Here is a 19,906-nt window from a genome sequence, read left to right on the forward strand (position 1 = left end):
TTTACTCTTGAAAAGCTTCAATCTTGGTTTCACGACATCCTTTATTTCTCAACTGTGTTTTATAAGCATTCAATACCATAGGGCGTCAATTCCAATATGTCATTTGCCTTGACTCCATCATTCTGTACATTGGAGTTAATTTATATACAAATTTTTTTAGCATCACTGCATACTCTATATTTGCTAGATGTTGCTTAAATCAAAATGCTCATGAGGCTCTATGTCAACTTCTTTTCTTTGTTTACATGTTGAAGTTTATCTCTGCAACTCCTGTAATATTACCTCCATCCCTAATTATAGCCTCTGTATTTTCTGCAACCCTGTGCCATTGACTGTAAGGAATAAGCTAAAAAAAAAGGGGAAGAAAAAGGAAGGCTATTCTCAAAATCATTTTTGCTGGGTGCATTGCCAAGTTCACATGTATCAGGTGATTTTAGCTTGTTAGTATACTAACTTAAGGATCTGACAGTACAGTCTTAAAAATCATATTAGAATTCATAAGCTATTATTGGGTTGTAGAAAATCATTCGTGAATGGTTGGAAGGCTTGAGCTAAGCTCAAGGTGAGTAGTCGTGTTAATCTTTTGCTATTTATTGAACCGGATTTGAATGGGAGTATCTTGTCTGGTCCAAAGATAAGGCCATCTCATATAGTTTTACCGGTTGTGTTATAACTTGGTCACATGCATGGTACCCACAGGTATGTTTGTATTTCCCTCAGTAGCTCAAACATTTTCCCACTCTAGCATTTAACCCAACTCTGGTTAAAGCATGGGAAAATTGAACAACATCTAGGTAGTCCACTGGCATATGTGCTCATAGCATTTAACCCAACATCTAGTTAAAGCATATGTGCTCATAGCAGCACCCTTCACAACACCCACTGTGTGCTCTGCACCCCAGCTGCCTTCATCATTAGTTCCCAGCCCCTACCCTGTTGTAAATTTTTCACAGGGGCATAGCAGTACCCATGAGCTTAGTGTATAGTCCATGCTAATACTCACCTATACTTAGATTGTTGCCACTTTACCATGTTTAGCACTTACAGCTCCTTTACCATGATAAATTCCTACATTTATCCATTTATTCAAGGCTTGTAGACTCCAGCATTGTTCTCATCTACCTATATTGCATGTAGGTCATATATGGTTTATATATATATATATGTATGTATATATATACATACATATATATATACACGTATATATACATATATATATATATGAAACACCCTAAAATTTTCAAAAATTTGCAAAATGACCCTTTTGCCCCTAACTCCATCTTCTGAGAAAATTAAAGCGATTTCAAAGCTAAATTTCAGTCATTCTTCAGATCTTCTGAATTAAATTCCATAAAGCTATATTCAAAATTAATTCCAGATCCGAATCCAGTACTTTAAATCCATATTTCCTCCAAAATCCGGATCAAAAACCCATTTCTGAAGAAATTTTCTCAGAATAGCTTTAAAAACTCTCAGAAAACCTTTCCTTTTATAAATATTTCCAGACTTTTGCAAAATTAAATTAAAGTCATTTAGCTTTTCGGGTTTTTATGTCAAAAATACAAAAAAAAAGGAATATATATATATATATATATATAATATAGAAAAAAAATGATGATAGAAAACTCCTGTTTTTCTTTGAAAAATCTTTCTTTAGCTAAAGTCACGTTTAAAAAGAATTTTTAAGAAAGCAAAACCATTATTTAAAAAAAATCTTTGAAAAAGATTGGGCCTCCCTTGAAAAATCTTAACGGCCATTTGTTGCGAGAAACACCACAGAAGAAAAGGCGATGAAGGCAATGGGTCTTCTACCCTTCGATCCTCCTGATCCCTCTTCACCCGTTCATCCCTAAACTACCTTCTCGATCCTTCAGATGCTTATAAAAGAGAGCATTGAGAAGGGGTCAGGATCCATTTTCTTTCTTTTTTGAGCAACGTCCATTGTATCCACTCTCTCGCAGCAATTCTCTTTGAGCACCCATCAAGCATCCGCCGTCTTTTTCTTCGTTCTTGCTGAAAGGATCCCCATAGTAGAACTCCTGCCCTCCCTGCAGCAAGGATACGGTAAGTAGTCATCGCCTCCCTCTTTTTCTTTTCTGTTTCTTTTCCTCCATCTCACCTTATTCATTCTGATTTTATTCCATTATGATTTTGTCCCTCTTTTCTTCCTTTTACTGACTCATAAAGCATGATCATAGCATTGATCTGCATATATCAGCCTCGATGCTATGCAATGCAACAATAATACTGCCTCCGCATCAATGTATACTGCATTTGGGGCTACATTGTATAATTCATTCTCTGTTTCCCCGTGTTGATTGTATTTTCTTTCAGCATCTTCATTTAAATTTGTTGTTATGTTGCGTAAATGTTTTTTTTTCCTCTTTCCTTCTCCATTCATCAGACTCCCTATCACATTACTATTTCAGCATCAATCGTACCCAAAATTGGAGATGACCTCCTCAAGTAATATCCGATCTGATCCAGTATCAGATCGGGTTTACTCTGCTATGGTCTCTCATTTATCTCTATGTCTTATACATGAATCCACCAAATTCATCTGTACCGCTGTTGTGTGTTTCTGGGGGATCCCAACTGGTGAGGATTCTATATCAAGAAACCTCGCCTACATAGCTGCTATGTGCCAGTAGAAGAAGATAAAAAGCTCATCCCTCCTTCAGAATCCCCATAGAGCGAGTGTGTGTTTGATCACTGGATGATAGGGGAACTCCTTTTTGTCTTGGTTACCCAATTGATTATGAAGTTCCTTTGTCATTTGGGTGACCAGACGATCTGAATGGTCACAAAGGCATTAATTCCTTGTTTTAACTCCTACTCGACATCTCAAGTTCTAAATTATGTGTAGTTTTCCTGTTTTAGTTCATACTTTACTACGTTTCAAATTACATTTTATTCATTCCTGTTGATTGTGCTACATTCTTCCCCGTTACAGTTGATTGCACATTATATTTGAGATTCTTCCATTTTTATTTTATGTTTCTATCTAAGTATCTAAAATGCGTGTTTGATTCCACATCTCATTTTGATCATTCGTGGTATCTCAATCCTCTTACAGTATTTCTGTTTTATATACATTGTCGATTTTTTTTTTATTTTAGCACCCTGTTCTTTTACCATTTGTTATCATGTTGCTATTGTCAAAGCAATCTGTTTACTTTTGTTTTCGCCAGTAGTTTGGTGCCTTGTGTTTGTAAAATCAGTCGTGTCTGCTATTCCAGTGTAGCTTAAAAAAAAAAAAATCATCCCATCAGCGAGAGACCATTAGTTCTTAGTCTTAACAAAGATTCACAACTGCTGAATCGTTGCACTACCAGTAGATAAAAAATAATGTCTAACAAAAAAAAAATGGGTTCTCAATAAGGTGGTCGATAATGAGAGATTTTTCTGATGGAAAAAAATAAGGATTTTCTGTCAATTAATATGGAGAAGTCATTCTGGGGATGGATGCGACTATGCCAAAGCAAATCCCACTTTAGCATTTCAGCATACATTCAGTTCCAAATCCATGTTTGTACAGGATATATGTGTTTACATAGTCAGTTCTTTTTTTTTTTTAATCTTTTAAACTTAGTGAAAGTTAGGCTTAGTTTCAAACTTTATGTGACCGATCAACAGCCTGGATGTACCTAAACAGTCGATTGAAATTGACATGATAAGATCTATATTCGTCTGTTTGATGGTGGACCGTAGTCCCCAAATCCCTCAAGATCATGTTCTTTTCTGTGGAAATACTGGTCTTATGAAATATAGTGCTCTGTAGGACACCCTTATTAGTGATAGAAAATCCCCATAATGTGTAACCAACCTTTTACTTTGTATAGAATCCCCTTCTCTGCCTTCACTGGGAAGGAAATAATGTTATTACTTCTTTGATGGTTTCTTTTTTTTTGTTTTTGTTCTTTCTTTTGGCTTGGGGTGAGGTTGAATGGAGGAAAAACAAAATTCCTCACAAGTTCAGGGGTTGCTGCTTTGAGTAAGAACTCTTACTGATGATTACTACATTCTGCCAAGCACATTTTTTTTTTACTCAAGCAATTTCTATGAGTAAACATGCTGATTAAATCAATATTCTTTATTCAAGTTGCTGGTGGATTCACAACAAAAGTTTTTACCTAATTATCATCAGATATCGGAATCCAATGGTTACCTTGTCCTGTGACTAAGGCAGCAGATTTTCTCGTTTCCTACTCTGGTTGCGATTCAAGTGTTGTTAAATTCACTATCAGCAGTTCCAGTATTTTCCCTATAATGCTTTCACTGCATCATCACTCTCATTATCACTATGTTCACCATTATAGCCATCGTCTCATCCCAACACACCCCAGCTGCACTATATTGCACAACATATATACTGTTAAGGTCTTTCCTTCAAAAACCCATTGTTCATTCCACACTTGTTGCCGACATCACCTAAAACTCACAATATCATCCTCAGCTTATCACCTTCCCCCTCTCACTGTATTCCTGTAAAATCACACTTTGCAGTCTCTACCTAATGCACCTACTACTACACTGTGCATAACCACTTTTATTCTACTTGCTGCCACCCATTCCTTGCATTTCCCCTGTGCACAGCCCATAACTCCACTTTGCCATCGTGTTCTATTTCCCATCTGTGTGCTTCCACACTCACCATCAATGCCCAGCTGCACCATTTGTAGCATTTTCCCAGTCGACACCATTTTCATACCTTCCCTTCACCACACAGGGCACACTTCTCAATATTTTCCCAGCAAATACCCTTGCACCTGCGTATTGATATATTCACAATATGGTGTTTTATCACCTTACGCCTGGTTATCTATCACTATTCACCCACTGCCCGACACCCCAATTCCAGCTCTAGCACCTTTGTCTTCCCTTGCTGTCAATCTCTGTAACATTATCCTCCACCTTAGCTGCCCTTGCTAGGTAGCAACCACCTGTAATATCCCACCTCCTGCATTTTTGCACATTTTCAGGAGCACACCCAGCATCATTTGCTGCCTCACCTGTTAAACCCCTACACTAGCCTCTCACAACCACATGTTCACCTGCATGCTCACCTTCCTCTACTGCTACACTATCCTATATAGCAGTTGTGCTAATGTACACTTTGCATGCCCTCCATCCATAGTAGCATACACCCATCTACTGCACACCATTCCATCTATATATATATATATATATGTATACACACACACACACACACACACACACACACACACACACATATATATATATATATATATATATATATATATACATTCATGTCTATGTACATAAGTATACATATATATATGCACGTATATATATGTATCATTTTTGTTACACTTTTAGAACTTAAATACCTTGGCATGTGAGTATTCTTTTACCCTTGGCATCCATATGATATGTGCAACTCTCTTCTATTTTCATACTAACCAAGTGTTTTGCAGGGAAATAGGTTGAAAAAGGTCATTATTTGGAATTATAAATTTAATTTCATGTATTGTAATAATTAGATCTTAATGAGAATTTACATTTTCTGCTTTAGGTAGAATGAATGAGCATTGTAAACATCATGAATTACTTGTTTTCATGTATTTTTGCCTTTATTTCTCAAATTCTCACAAATGGCAACACGAATGGCACGTGCACCATTTCGTAAGAGGTAAATTAATCCTAAGTTAATGATTTACATCAACGGCCATAGTCGGGATGTAAACAAGACTTAGTGTTTTTATCTTTTATAAAATAACACTAGATCCATACTGGATCCTTTTCAAAATCATCATACTTCCTTTAAATATTTTTCTCTTTTATCAAAATTTAATCTAAAATCAATTCAATATATATACCAATAGCCATAGTCAGGGTATATTGAGAGTTAATTTCATTTTAAATTCTATAAAAGCACCAAAAATGTATTTTATTCTTCTTTCTGAATTTAAATATAAATTATTATATAATACATTCAATGACCATAGTCAGGAATGTATTATATCTACAATCTTATTTTAATTCACTTAAAGAATGAAATAGCTTTTCAAAAACCAAATTTCAAATTCTTTAAATTCATTCATCATTTAGGATAGAATTGCATCATACATTTCAAAAATCCAAGTGATTGTGAACATCTCTTCTTCAAATTCCTATTTATCAATTCTATCTCATTTCTTAAAATCCAAACTTTGAAATCAAATTCAAAGTTTAAAAAATCCAACTTGATTCATTTTATAAATTCCAAATTCAAGCTCAAGGTCCAATTTGACTTTGAAATTGATTCTCAAAATCAATTTTGAAATTCTAAAAATCCAAAGTTAGATCCTAATCTCAACTTGGATCCAGATTTCCAAGTATGAATCCAACTTCGCCTTAGATCTCAGACTTCAGATCCAAAATCCATTCTAGAATCCAGATCCCCATTCTACATTGGATCTCAAATTACAAATCCAAATTCCACTTAGGATCTAGATCCCAATTCTACATTGGATCTCAGATTATAGATCCAAATTCCATTCTAGGATCCAAATTCCATTCTAGGATCCAGATTCCAATTCTACTTTGGATCTCAAATTTCAGATCCAAAATCCATTCTAGGATCCAGATCCCAATTCCACTTTGGATCTCAGATTTCAGATCCAAAATCCGTTCTAGGATCCAGAACCCAATTCTACATTGGATCTCAGACTTCAGGTCCAAGTTTCATTTAGGATCCAGAATTCATTTCCATTTCGGATCTCAGATTTCAGATCCGAATTCCATTCCTTCGGATCCAATTCCATCCTAAGATCTCATATTTCAGATCCAAATTTCCCTTAGGATCCCAAATCCAGAATTCAGTTCATCTTGAATTTCAACTCTATTCAGAGTTCAAACCTTTGATTCGAAATTCCATTTTGAACTCCAAATTTCAAAAAAAATCAAAATTCTATCTCCGAATCTGAATTCCATTCCAAGCTTACCTTGAATAAAAAAAAATCAATTTCTCAATTCTATTCTGATTTCTCAAATCTTATCTCAATTTCAAGCTTTATAATTGAAATTCAAATTACATCTCTATCCTGATTCAAAGTCATAATTCAAAGTCCATTTATGACTTCGAATTTTCCTTTCTTCTTCTTTTATCTCAAACTTCGAAAATCATCTCTTTCCAAATCCAGATTTATTTTCCCAAGCTCTTGATTACTCCAAAAACTTAGAACTTTAAATCTTAAGTTCTAAGTTAGAAACCATTTCTTCACTCTATTTTCATCTCAGAAACACTTGGAAAATTTCAAAATCATTTTTTAAAAGAGGGCATACATCTTCGCATTCGCACAAGCATGATTCTTTGTGCATTTAGACTTAGAATAAAGACTTAGATAAATTCTTAGCAAAACAAAAGGCATAAAATTCGACCCTTGGTTCGATTACCCCTAGTAAAGGCGCCAGGAACGGTCGAACCTCGTACCGACGAGCGAATCTCGTCTCCCAGTTTTCCCGCAAACATTTCAAAAATGGAGGCGAGTTATTTTCTCAAATATTTTCCAAAATAAAGGTCAAGTGAGACCCCACAAAAGAGTTCCTCTTCTCTTCTTTTCTTTTCTTTTCTTTTCTTTTCTTTTCTCTTCTCTCTTTCTTTTTGTCTTTTATTTTCTCCCTTCAAAAAGGAGGAAATAAAGAATGGAAAGGAAAAGAGAAGGAAGAGAGAAAATATTACGAGAGGAAAAATTTTGCGATGATCACAGTTTTGGTGACCGTGATGGGACTCGTCTCCGTCCGGTCGAATTTATGCCTTTTACTTTGCTTTGATATTAGCTAAGTCTTTATTCTACATATGTTAGCTTCATTTCCATGCAAACCTTAGGAGCCTAGACTCTGTCCTAAAGCTGACATCATTGCATATAGGATTTAAGTAAGGTTTGGTAGAACCATATTGAGGAGATTATTCCATGCTCACATTAGACTTAGGTCTGAAATACAACTCTCCTCAATTTTAGGGATTTAATGCAAAACAATGTATGCAAGTGTATGCTTCTCTTCATTTTAATCTATCTCTTTAGGACTTTCATTAGAGCCATCTGATTTCTTGCATGTTGAGCATATTTTGAAAACCTCCTTACCTATATTGTCCCAGTCTTCACGTTGCTGGGTTGTCTCACTGAACCATAGTTTGGGAGAGAGCCTCACAACTGGACCACTTATTTGGGTTCGCGCCCCCCTACCACGTACCTAAGGGCCATAGTCCGAGGTATATCGGTAGGTGCTCAAGGATGTTGGAAAACCCTTACCTTAGAACCGGAGGAATATTTCTATGCCACGTACTTCGAGCTTCGGCTTGGGTATATCGGCGTATCTTGATTGAAATCAGATGATCTGAGCCCTAGAGTTAGGATTAAGGTCCTACAAGCCATTTCAAATATTGCATTTAGAGTCAGTCTTTAGGGAGTGTTGTGTGCGCATCCTTGTTTGTGGAGCTTTTGTGATGTTCTCCTATTCTCTCATATATATGTATCAAACCCCTTTTTCAAAAACCCTGGGTGTGTTATTTAAAACTTCCCTTTATTTTCAAAAACCCCAAGGGTATATTTTTCTCTACCTATATTTCTTGTTTTCCATTTTAGATCAAATTTTCTTCAAAAACCCTGGAAAATTCCTTTAAAATTTCATCAACCTTTTCAAAATTTCCAGGTTTGATTCTTTAAAAGAGTTTATCCGTAAGTCCTGCATTCTATCTGATTCTCCTTATTTCTTCTTTGTCCCAGTATCATTTCTCAATGGCGTCTGATTCTCTCAATGCGGTATTTCCCCGAGATCATGTCTTCTATCAGATTCAAGATGGATCCCCGGATCAACGGGTCATCCAGTCTCGTCCTTTCTTCCCTCGGTGGTATTATTCTTGGTTCGCCACCTTCTCACGTATGTTCCCAGACCACTTGGATGACTGTGGGTTGGAAATGACATCGGCGGCAGGCAAACGAACCATCAACGAAGCTCTGATCCAGGCCATGGCAGAACGGTGGAATCCACGTACCTGCACATTCTGGTTTCCTTGGGGAGAGATGACTCTACTGATGGATGAATTCAATGATATTATGGGATTGCCCGAACCAGCTGGTCAGCCAGATAATCCTGTCGAGCAACAGTTTTTTATCAACATCAAAGGGGTAGATGTTCAAGAAGCCTTGGCCAGAGCAATAGGGAGCAGATCCTGGCCTCTTACTGAGATTGGTGGGAATCAATTCATTGACCTGTTCGGACTCTTTTGCAAGTATGGAACTTACGAGGAGGTTGACACTTTGTCTCGAGCAGCAAAAGATAGAATTCAGCATGCCATGATCCTATGCACTGTAGGATTAGCTTTCTTCCAAGATGGTCAGAATTTCATAGATATCAGAGTTGCCCAACTCTTTCGAAGATGGGGAAGCAAGCAGACCCGTCAACTTTCAGTTTCCATGACCGCATTAGCCTTTCTTTACAGAGGCTTGGCTCGATTTGCCCTCGGAGAGACCATCTTGGTAGAAGGATGCACTTACGCCCTGCAGTCGTGGTTCTTGCGACACGTTCCCTCGAAGGCCAGTTCTTTCAGATTCAACAGTAAGCAGCCGAAGTTAGCTATTCAGTGCCAAGCTTTGATCGAGAAACTGCATCAAGAGGAGATTGCTTGGGACTTCTTCAACAGAAGAGAGACAGTTCCTCGATACACCTATGCTCGCGACAAACGCTACAGATTGCTTGGCCCTTTCTTTTGTGTTGATTATCAGCCAGAACGATGTCTCAGGCAATTTTCACAGCGGCAGGTTCGTGCCAACACCCGCTTCCCGACAGGCAACATGCCAGAATTCAACTTGTAGTCGGATCAGTGGCTTGGGGCATACCATGTCACTAAATATACCTGGGACTCCTTTGTTTCTCTGTCCATATTTCCTGGGCCAAATGTATCATCTGAATATCGAGAGTGGTGGCAAACTGTCTGCCCACCCTCTCTTTGTCTTTGAATGTTAAAAATATCAATAAAAATTACTTTTGGCCAAAATTTTATTTCTTGTATTTTGTTTATAGCACAAATAGTCACAATTTTTGTGACGACCTCGTCCCAGGTAAATGGGACATTCTTCCCACATTTTTCTTCAATATATTTCATCATGATTGACGACCTCGCCTAGGTAACAAGGCACATTTCTCTGTTATTAGCAAATGGTAACGCAATTATCACAAATCTTGTGATGACCCAATCCCGGGTAATGGGATAATCTCTTGAAATTGTCTGCCGAAATCCTTCATTCTTTTTCAAAAAGTTATGATTTTCAAAAAAGCTTCTCTAAACTCTAATTATTCCCCTCTTCTGCAGGAAAACTTTGGCATCTGAAGATGGTTCAGACAAGGGCTGGTAAGTAGGTTGCTCAACGGCACAGTGACAGCGAACCAGAGAAGATGAATTCTCCTAGATTATCCAAGAAGCATGACTCAAGGGATGAGAGCGACGTTGATCTGGCCATGTACCGGGTATTTCAAAAAATGATGACCAAGATGATGGTCGAGCACGCTAAAGCTGGTCCCAAGAAGGCAGCTTCTAAGAGCAAAGCTAAAAAGAAGCCCATAAAGAAGCCGGTCAAGATCAGTAAGCAGAAGATCCAGCGTGACAGCACCTCAGAAAATTCAGAATCAGCGGAAGAGAACTCCGAAGAAGAGCAGCTGATTTACATTCCAAAGCATCTGCGGCAATCCAAGAGGCCAGTGGAAGAACCATTGTCAGTGAACAAGCCCAAGTATGGCCCCCCCGCAGAGGATTCAATCCAGGCACTGACCAAAATAGTCAAAGACCTGCAAATTCGGGATAAATGAAAGAGGTCATACACCAGACAGGATTTCTATCTTGACTTAGAAGGGGACAAAGATCTGGAGAACCTCCCCCAGAAATTCATCAAATTTGACGGAACCGGCGATCCTAAGGCCCATCTTGCCATGTTTTTCGCAGAATGTGCTCGATTCAGTGAAGATAACCACGCCCTTTTCCTCTGCTTTCCCCGCAGCCTAGAAGGGATAGCGGCCAAGTGGTACGCTGAGCATGTCAATCCCATCGAATTGAGGGATTTTGACAAAGTTTTTAATATGTTTGTTGAACGCTTCCTGTTCAACACGGAATCCCTACCTACCATGAACCACTTGTGCAACCTCAAACAGGAGCCCAATGAGAAAGCTAGGGATTTTATCCATAAATGGAGGAGCATCTGTAACAAAATGAGGAATCTCATTTCTGAGGAGCATGCCCTTCAAGTCATCCTAAACAACTTCTGTCAGCCCCTAAAAAGCCTTCTTTTCCCATACTCGTCCAAATAATTCATTGAATTGACAGAACAAGCAAAATGACTCGAAATGGGGGTAGAGAATGGGATGTATGAAGGCGTCGCTTTGGCCAAAAATATCCCAGACCCAAAGAAAAAGGCCCATTTTACCTACTCAGCTAATGTTCCCGAAGATAATTAGAGCAGTAGCAGCAGAAATGACAGTGGCAGTGGCACGAGGCCTGAACAGAATAGAGGTAGAAAAGGGAAGTTCTTTAAGAACAGTGATAAACCTCTCCCCAGCGGTCCTCAACAAAAAGGGGACTTTCAAGAAAGACCTAAACACATCAATTGGAGCAAGGATCGGAAGTTCACTCCTTTGGACCAACCTCTAGAAAAAGTGCTGGAATACCTTCTGTCCCACGGGATGGTAAAACTGCCCAAAATTGCAGATCCTCCAGTATTCATGGGGAAATACAGAGAGCAATATTGAAAATTCCATAGAGCCATGGGATATGATACAAAACACTGCTTCGTCTTGAAGCATTTGGTCCAGGACTGTATCGACAAAAGCATCCTCGTAGAAGATGAAGAGGAAGGCAAACTGGAAATTTTATCTGCTCCATTCCCAAAACATTCCACATCAATCATCTCAGAACATTCTTTCCTCCCACAGAGTCATATACATCCATGCTCTAGTGAAGAGCTTTATCTCTAGCATCAGGTAATGGTTCTACATCAAGATCAACCTGTATCTCAGAAAATGGATATCTTCTCGCTTCTTGACCAAGTAAGTGTACCAGTCGAGAATGAAAGAACTCAAATTTTCCCAAGAAGATTCCTTAAGAAAGAAGCCTGCGCAGAAGAGGCAGAAACCTCTAAGACAGCAGAAGAGCGGGCCGATGATTTTCAGAAGCCAATTACAGCGCTCTCCAACATTTCCATCTTTGAATTAACCCATGATTCTCCTAAGCATCAGGAAAAGTTGGATAATCTATTAAGAAAAATTAAGGTGAAGCCGGGCACTACGCCCGAAGACATGGCGCAGATTGTGAACCAAGCGATGACTAATGCGCCTATCACCTTTTCAGATGAGGACCTGCCAAAGCCTTATTCATTCCATAACAATGCGCTGTAGATCGTGGTAAGAACCCGGGGCATGACTGTCCCGCATGTACTCGTTGATGGAGGAAGTAGCCTCAACATTTGCCCAGAAATGACAGCAAAGGCCCTGGGATTGAAGGAAGAAGAATACGTGCCTGATCCCATCACCATCTATGGATTCGATAATCACGGGCAGACTGCCAAGGGCAAGATCTTCCTAGAAATTTTCATCAACTACTCAGTGCACACAGTTTTATTTCATGTCGTCAATGTGCCGCCAACTTACAATCTCCTGTTGGGATGAACATGGATCCACAATGCCAATGTCGTTCCATCAACCCTCCATCAGTGCATAAAGTGGTCTAAGGGGAGAATGATTACCACCATCTTGGGGGAAGATCTCGAAGAGAGGCTACCACAGCCTATGATTTCCCGACCAACATTTACAACTGATATTCCTAGCATCCGAGAAGCAGATGAAATCGATCTCAGTGAAAGCCTAGAGATGCTAAAATTGAAAGATGTCATGGAAGAAGAAAATGTTGCAGCCATGGTCCAATGGCAGGGACCCTGTTTCTTCAAGTTAGGAGGCCGCATCAATTACGCCTCCTTCAAAGATCATCCCTTATTTCCTCAGTTTTCCAAAGCCAGAAAGGGATGCGACCTGCTGATAAAACATGGATATCAGTCATTCCAAGGCATGGGGAAAAATGAAGACGGCATGATAGAGCCCATCATTCCAGTTCAGCATGCAGACAGCTCAGGGTTGGGATTCACCGGCCAAGATTCCAGCAAGAAAACAGTATTTGTCAGAGGGAACAAGTGAAGATGATGCCTTAGTTTTCCTGCTTTCTTTTCTTATCTTTTTTGTTAATCTTGTAGGGACAACACAGTCCCATCTTTTGTCAAAGTCTTGTAAATACTTCATTTCCAATCAATGAAAGATCAATTTTCTCTTCACATTTGAGCATCTATCATTCTTATCTTATATTTTGTTTATGCCATTATTCCTTGCTTTGTATAAAAGGCTCACTTTTTGACTTGTATTTTCTCTTAAAAAAAACCTCCTCTTGGCATTTTCAGGACCATTAACTCCTGAATCAATGACAAAATTCATTATCAATCCCAAATATCTAAAATTGGCAAGGTTTCTTGAGATGAAAGACAGAGCAGAGGTCAGTCAGGCAGCAGAGCAGACCGAAGAGCCAGCCGAATTTGATTCCACCATTCAGGAATTGCCAGAATTTGCTCACATTCAGAAACAAGATGAACCATCATCTCTGGTTCAAGATCCAACTGAGGATATCAACATTGGGTCGGAAGATGATCCGAAAATTCTCAAAATCGGGTCGGGTCTAAGTGAAGTTGAAAAGGCTAGACTCATCCATTTCCTTAAGAAGCATCAGGAAGTATTTGCCTGGACTTATGAAGATATGCCAGGATTAGATACCAAACTGGTTGAGCATCGACTCAAGTTGAAACCAGAAGCCAGACCAATCAAGCAGAAACTAAGGAAGTTAGACCCTCGAATTGAGCAACAAGTCAAGGAAGGACTTGCAGATTTATTGAAAGCAGGCTTCATCCGGGCCATTGATTACCCAGATTGGTTGGCCAATATCGTGGCAGTCCCTAAAAAGAACGGAAAAGTTCGGATCTGTATTGATTTCAGGGATCTCAATAAGGCCACCCCGAAAGATGATTATCCACTTCCCAACATTGACTTGTTGATCGATAGCACAACAGGTCATGCCATGTTTTCTTTCATGGATGGTTATTCAGGCTATAATCAGATCAAGCTGGCCGTTTGTGATCAGTCCAAGACTTTATTTACTACCCCATGGGGAACCTTCTGTTATACAGTCATGCCATTTGGGCTCAAAAATGCCAGAGCAACTTATCAAAGGGCAATGGCCGTCATTTTCCATGATCAAATGCACAAAAATATGGATGCATATGTGTGAACACCCCAAATTTTTCAAAATCTTTTAAATATTCCCTTCTTGCCCCTAAATTCATTTTTTAGCAAAATGAGTCATTTTTAAATCTAAATTTCAGTTCATTTCTCAAGTTTTACTAAAATTAAATTCATTCTATATGTTTAAATTGATTTCGGATCTGGATCCATTGTCCAGATCCAAATCTGAGTCTCATTGTCCAAATTTTAAATTAAAATTACAGAAAATACCAACAATAGTTTTAATACAGCTCGGACAGTCCCTCCGACATCTGTTTGGATCCATCACGTTGTATTTTTCGATTCGAGGTTTCAAAACTCGAACATATTCTCAAAGCTTGGGTCCAAACCCCTTTTTTGAAGAAATTTTTCTGAAATGGACTAAAATTCTCAGAAAAATACTTTTGTAAATATTTCTCAGAAAAAGTACAAAAAAAAGTTGGTGTTTAATCTTTGTTTCTCATAAAATCTTAGATTTTTATTCCAAAAATACAAAAAATGAAAATAACATAAAAACCAAAAAAATTGGAAAAATTACAAAAAAAATAAATGAGTTTTAAAGTCAATTTTGCTAAAAAACTCATTCTAAAACCATTTTTACAAAAAAATCTTGTTGAAGGAGCCTTCTTTTTGGAAATTACGTAAATCTGAGGGACTGAACATTTTTTAGGGTTTTTCTCGCAAGAGGTCGGAGGCCGAACATTTTCTCCCCTTCTCCAGAAGCTTCTCCCTCTCTCACTCTCGAAGCCTTCAGCCGCACTCCTCCACGGCTTCCACCGAACCCTCCATGGCCCTCACCCAAGCCGCCCATCACCAACCGAACCTCACATCTCCCGATCTCCGTCCACCTTCACCCTTCATCCCCCAACCGCATCCTCCTTCTTCGTCCTTGAAAAGGGATTCAAGAAACCCTAAAATCCATCCGTTTTCACCCTACCATTACATTCCTCCTTCATTCTCTCTGATCACTTATTCACCTCCGCATTGCATCCTTTTTCACTTCTCTATTGATCTTCATTTCATCAAATCCCTCTTCTTCCTTCCCTTCGTTTTCCCCCATCAATAGAAGGAGATTCAATCCCGAAGCAATAGCCATGGCAGCACCCATTCCCCTTCTTCATTTCGAGGCATCCATTTTCCATCGGCATTTCTTCTGAGAGAGTGGTCTTCTGATCCTTTTTTTTTTTCGAATTCTCTTATCATCGGCCCCACCTTGTAGCCACGGATAGAAGCCGGACCTTCTCCCTTTCCATCGAAGCCATTGCAGTTAGTACCCCTTCTCCCTTCATTTGGATTTTTTTTTTCTCTTTCTTTAAAAGCACAATGGGTAGCGTTGAATTGCATATGACAATGTTGATCTATTCCAGTGCGATATCAATCGAGCATTAGAACTTCAACATTTTTTTTCCAGTTATTTTTCATTTTTTTTCTTTCTCCCCTTTCCCCTTTACTTGGATCCCTTGTTTATATTTCTGATTCCTTATTCCCATTCTCTGTTTTCTGTCTGCTTACAGTTGTTTTCTCCTTTGCTGATGTCTAAAGTTCATCTCCTTTCTTGTTGCTGCGAATACATTATTATATCTTTGAAAATCCTGTAGTTATCATGGTTGTTTAGGGTTAACACATGATTATCAATTTTACTTCAGCATGATGCCTTCATCATCTTCTATCTTGTGCTTTTATTTCACTCATCAGCTCCTATTTTGCTTTTATAATGTTAACTTAGCACAATCTGCACCCATTCCTTTCACGTCTTTTTTATTATTTTATTTATCTGCATTTTTGTTAGGCATTGTATTTGCCTCATCGCTGATTTATCCATGTTTTCCCTCTTAGATTGCGTGTGGTTTCAGTTTCTGACTGGTGTTTGCTAATTCTATTTCAATTTCCTTTCATTAATTATTGCTCATTATACATTCTGTCTATCCCCACATTTTTTTTTTGCTGTTTTGTCTCTTTCTTTGAACATCGATATTATATCTTCTGATTGCTGTAGCATTTGAAATTTCATCCCTATTTAACCATGATTGATTGCGCCTTGTGATCTCATATCTGAGTATCCCTGTCTAACGGTTAATGATGAAATATCAAGAAAATGATTGGTGCTTACACGCCTAAAATCTGCATATTCTTGGAATACCTGGTTGCCTATATATGTCACGGGAGTCTGACAGGCTGCTGCTGTCAACAAGTCAGAACTAACATAGCGAGCATGTGGATGTGCATTTTACTCAGATGAGATTCGGCGACCTTACAGAGTGCTTTATACAATTCTGGGATCAAATAATGTGGATACATTGCCGTTTGAAGAACAGAATATAAATTACAGTGTTGACGTGCAAGCATAAAAGGTGGTAAAGTTCACTACTGTGGACTCTACCTCAAAGACTTCACCCGAAGAAGGTTAGTGCAACCAATCTTTAGCGTGGGCTGCGTCTAGTTCAATGTGGTGTGTCATATTTTCTGGAACATCACCATGAATATTTCTATATTCTCACAAATTTTCATTCAGGGGACAAAACTATTCATTTACAGGAATCTTCAATGATCATTGTTAAAGTGATCTGGTTATTGCTGAACCTCACACAAATACATGGCCTTCCAAAAGATTTCTATGCTTCTCAAGATCAATAGAATCCAGTGTCACCAGAATTCATTTACAGAAGGCAAACGAGGAACTGGCTGAATGTTAATCTTTATCCTATGTTAATTCACCTTCATTCATTTTCCAATATCTGGCACACACGCACACTCAACATATGTTCACATTTGCTGAACATTCCACTGCAAGCATTGATCACACACCATGTTCACCTGTGTTTTTATCTCATGACCTTAGTCACCTGTGTATGCTATCTTCTTCAGAAAAGGAAACCTTCTCTCTCCTTATGCCTTAAATGTGATTAGTCTGCAGTTTTTAGCTTTAAAGGTAATAAGCTTGCAATTAGACCTTTGTATTTCCACAATTTTGTCGTGTTTTGCTTAGTGTCTGTCAAGAATTTTGCTGTCACACTATGTGATTAGATTATGTAAATCAGCTAAAAATGTATCGCAGCTGAAGCTTATAGTAATAAAAACGTGAAACAGAACTCCATGGTCCAAAGATGCAGTTCAGTTTTTTTTCTTCTGTTTGTGGTTGTGCTTCTGTTTCTCTTACTCCTGAGTAGAATTTGTCTTGCAGATGCTGTTTGCAGAGGCACTGTTTTCAGTTGTGGTACTACTTTACTACCAGAGATTGACCTTTTCTGTATCATTTTTGTGCTTTCTTCTTTTGTTGTTACTGTCATCTTCAACCTGACTTGTTATATGTTTCACTTGTTTGATTTCTGCATGCATCATAGAGGAAAGCAGTCTTTATTGCCTCCCCTCCCAACCTTTCAGTTTGCTATTAAGAAATTTGTAGAGTAGATGGTGGTTTTCTACAGGAAATATTATCTGACTTGATTTCCTTGACCATTTCACTTCTGTAGCAGTGATCCCACATTTTTTGTTCATATACGTCAATTTTATTAGTTATCCCACTCCAAATTCATTGTTGGTGCTTGTCACCTTATATCTTGATATCGATTGTTTCCACCCAATTGCAGCTGTAAAGCCCATTCTGGTTATATGTCTTCCAATCTTGGACCACTTTCTAGAGTGATACAATTAAATTATTGTTGAGTAGATGCTTTCCCTGGTCAAAGTCTATGAGTGTGCTTGTTTACCTTGCCTACTTGGATTGTAGCAGCCAGGAGCATCTTCTCTCTGACCCAGGGATACCATATACAATATACCCATTCCAGATATGTTATTTCTTTTTTTTCTGTTTTACAGCTCAGGTTGATGTAAGTTGCAATCAAGACAAGATAGGGAATTATTACTATTGCTCTTTCACAACAAATTGCATGCCTCTTGTGCTGATGGAGACGATTGTTAACAATAGTTGTTTGCTCTTTCTAAAGCATTGGCTCTATTTGTTTTTTTTTTTTTTTATTTGATGGCTATCACAGATCTGTATGTCTTTGTAATTTGTATGTGATTGACTCATGTAGTGACTGTTATTGTTTCTGATGATGACTTTTTTTTCTAAGATTCATTCCTTGAGTATTTCAATGATTAATAATGTACTTTGCTATATTAAATTTAGAATGTTTGTCTAAAGTGGACTCCTTTTAATGTTTTCATTCAGGGGCTTGGTAAAACTTTGCAAACCATTTATCTTCTTGGTTATTTGCATGAGTTTAGAGGGATTACAATCCCTCATTCGGTGGTTGCACCAAAATCCACTCTTGGAAATTGGATGAAGGAGATTCGGCGATTTTGCCCAGTTTTGCGGGTTATAAAGTTTCTTGGAAATCCATGCACCTACAAGCACCACTTGGTAGAACTGATATAAGTCATTTTCTTCCCTTGTCCTGGCATTATTTAGCTATGCAGCACCACAACACATCACAAGCTACCACTAACTTTCAATTCCCCAACATTCTTTACACTGTTACCACTTACTGCATTCACACCTTCACAGTAATCCGTGGATTGCTACAACCCCTGCACTATTCATACCTTTGCATCTGTTAAAACTCAACCATGTTAAGATCGACTTGTCTATGCAAGTCCCCTTGTTTAAACCATGCTTCATCTGATATTGTTTAAGCATGGCATTCTTGTTTTGGCTGATTTGAAATCACCTGTTTAGGTTAAATGTGGAACTGGGCATTCGACATAATGAATCAAAATATGCTTTATCGACATGCAAAGGCATGTTTTGCTATCTTCACACACTCACAGAGCATTCCCACATCATTTCATCATACATGTACCATAACTCTCACAGTTCCCTAACTCACCAACAGCCACAACATTCATTTTCCTTTGTTACTATGCCGTCAGCAGCCACTATTTTCATATAGCACCTCACAACTTTCATATATATATATATATATGTATATATATATATATATATATATACTTATATACATATATATATACGTATATAGGTATGCACATATGTAGGAATGTATATATCATTTCCCACACCCCAGATCATAAAAACCATAGCATATGAGCATTTTACCATTGATTTCCACGTGATATGTGCGATTTCTTTCTATTTTTCATATTAGTCAGGTGTTTTGCAGGAAATATATGGAAGATATCATCATTGGGAGTTGTAAATTCAATTTTATATGTTGTAATAGTTAGATTTTAAATGAGAATTTATATTTCCAGTTTTAGATAGAATGAATGAGCATTATAAATACCATGAATTACTTGTTTTCATGCTTTTTGCCTTTATTTCTCAAAATCTCACATTGGTGAAACACGAATGGCACGTGCACCATTTCGTAAGAGGTAAATTAATCCTAAGTTGATGATCCACATCAATGGCCATAGTCAGGGTGTGGACAAAACTTAGTATTTTTATCTTTTACAAAATAACATTGGATCCACACTGGATCCGTTTTCAAAATTTATCATATTTTCCTTAAATATTTTCTTCTTTTACCAGAATTTAACTTAAAATTAATTCAAAATATATACCAATGGCCATAGTCAGGGTATATTGAGAGTTAATTTCATTTTAAATTTTATAAAAGCACCAAATGTGTTTCATTCT

This window comes from Nuphar pumila, chromosome 9 (assembly GCF_984573655.1).
Source record: "Nuphar pumila chromosome 9, dmNupPumi1.hap1.1, whole genome shotgun sequence".
Lineage (NCBI taxonomy): Eukaryota > Viridiplantae > Streptophyta > Magnoliopsida > Nymphaeales > Nymphaeaceae > Nuphar > Nuphar pumila.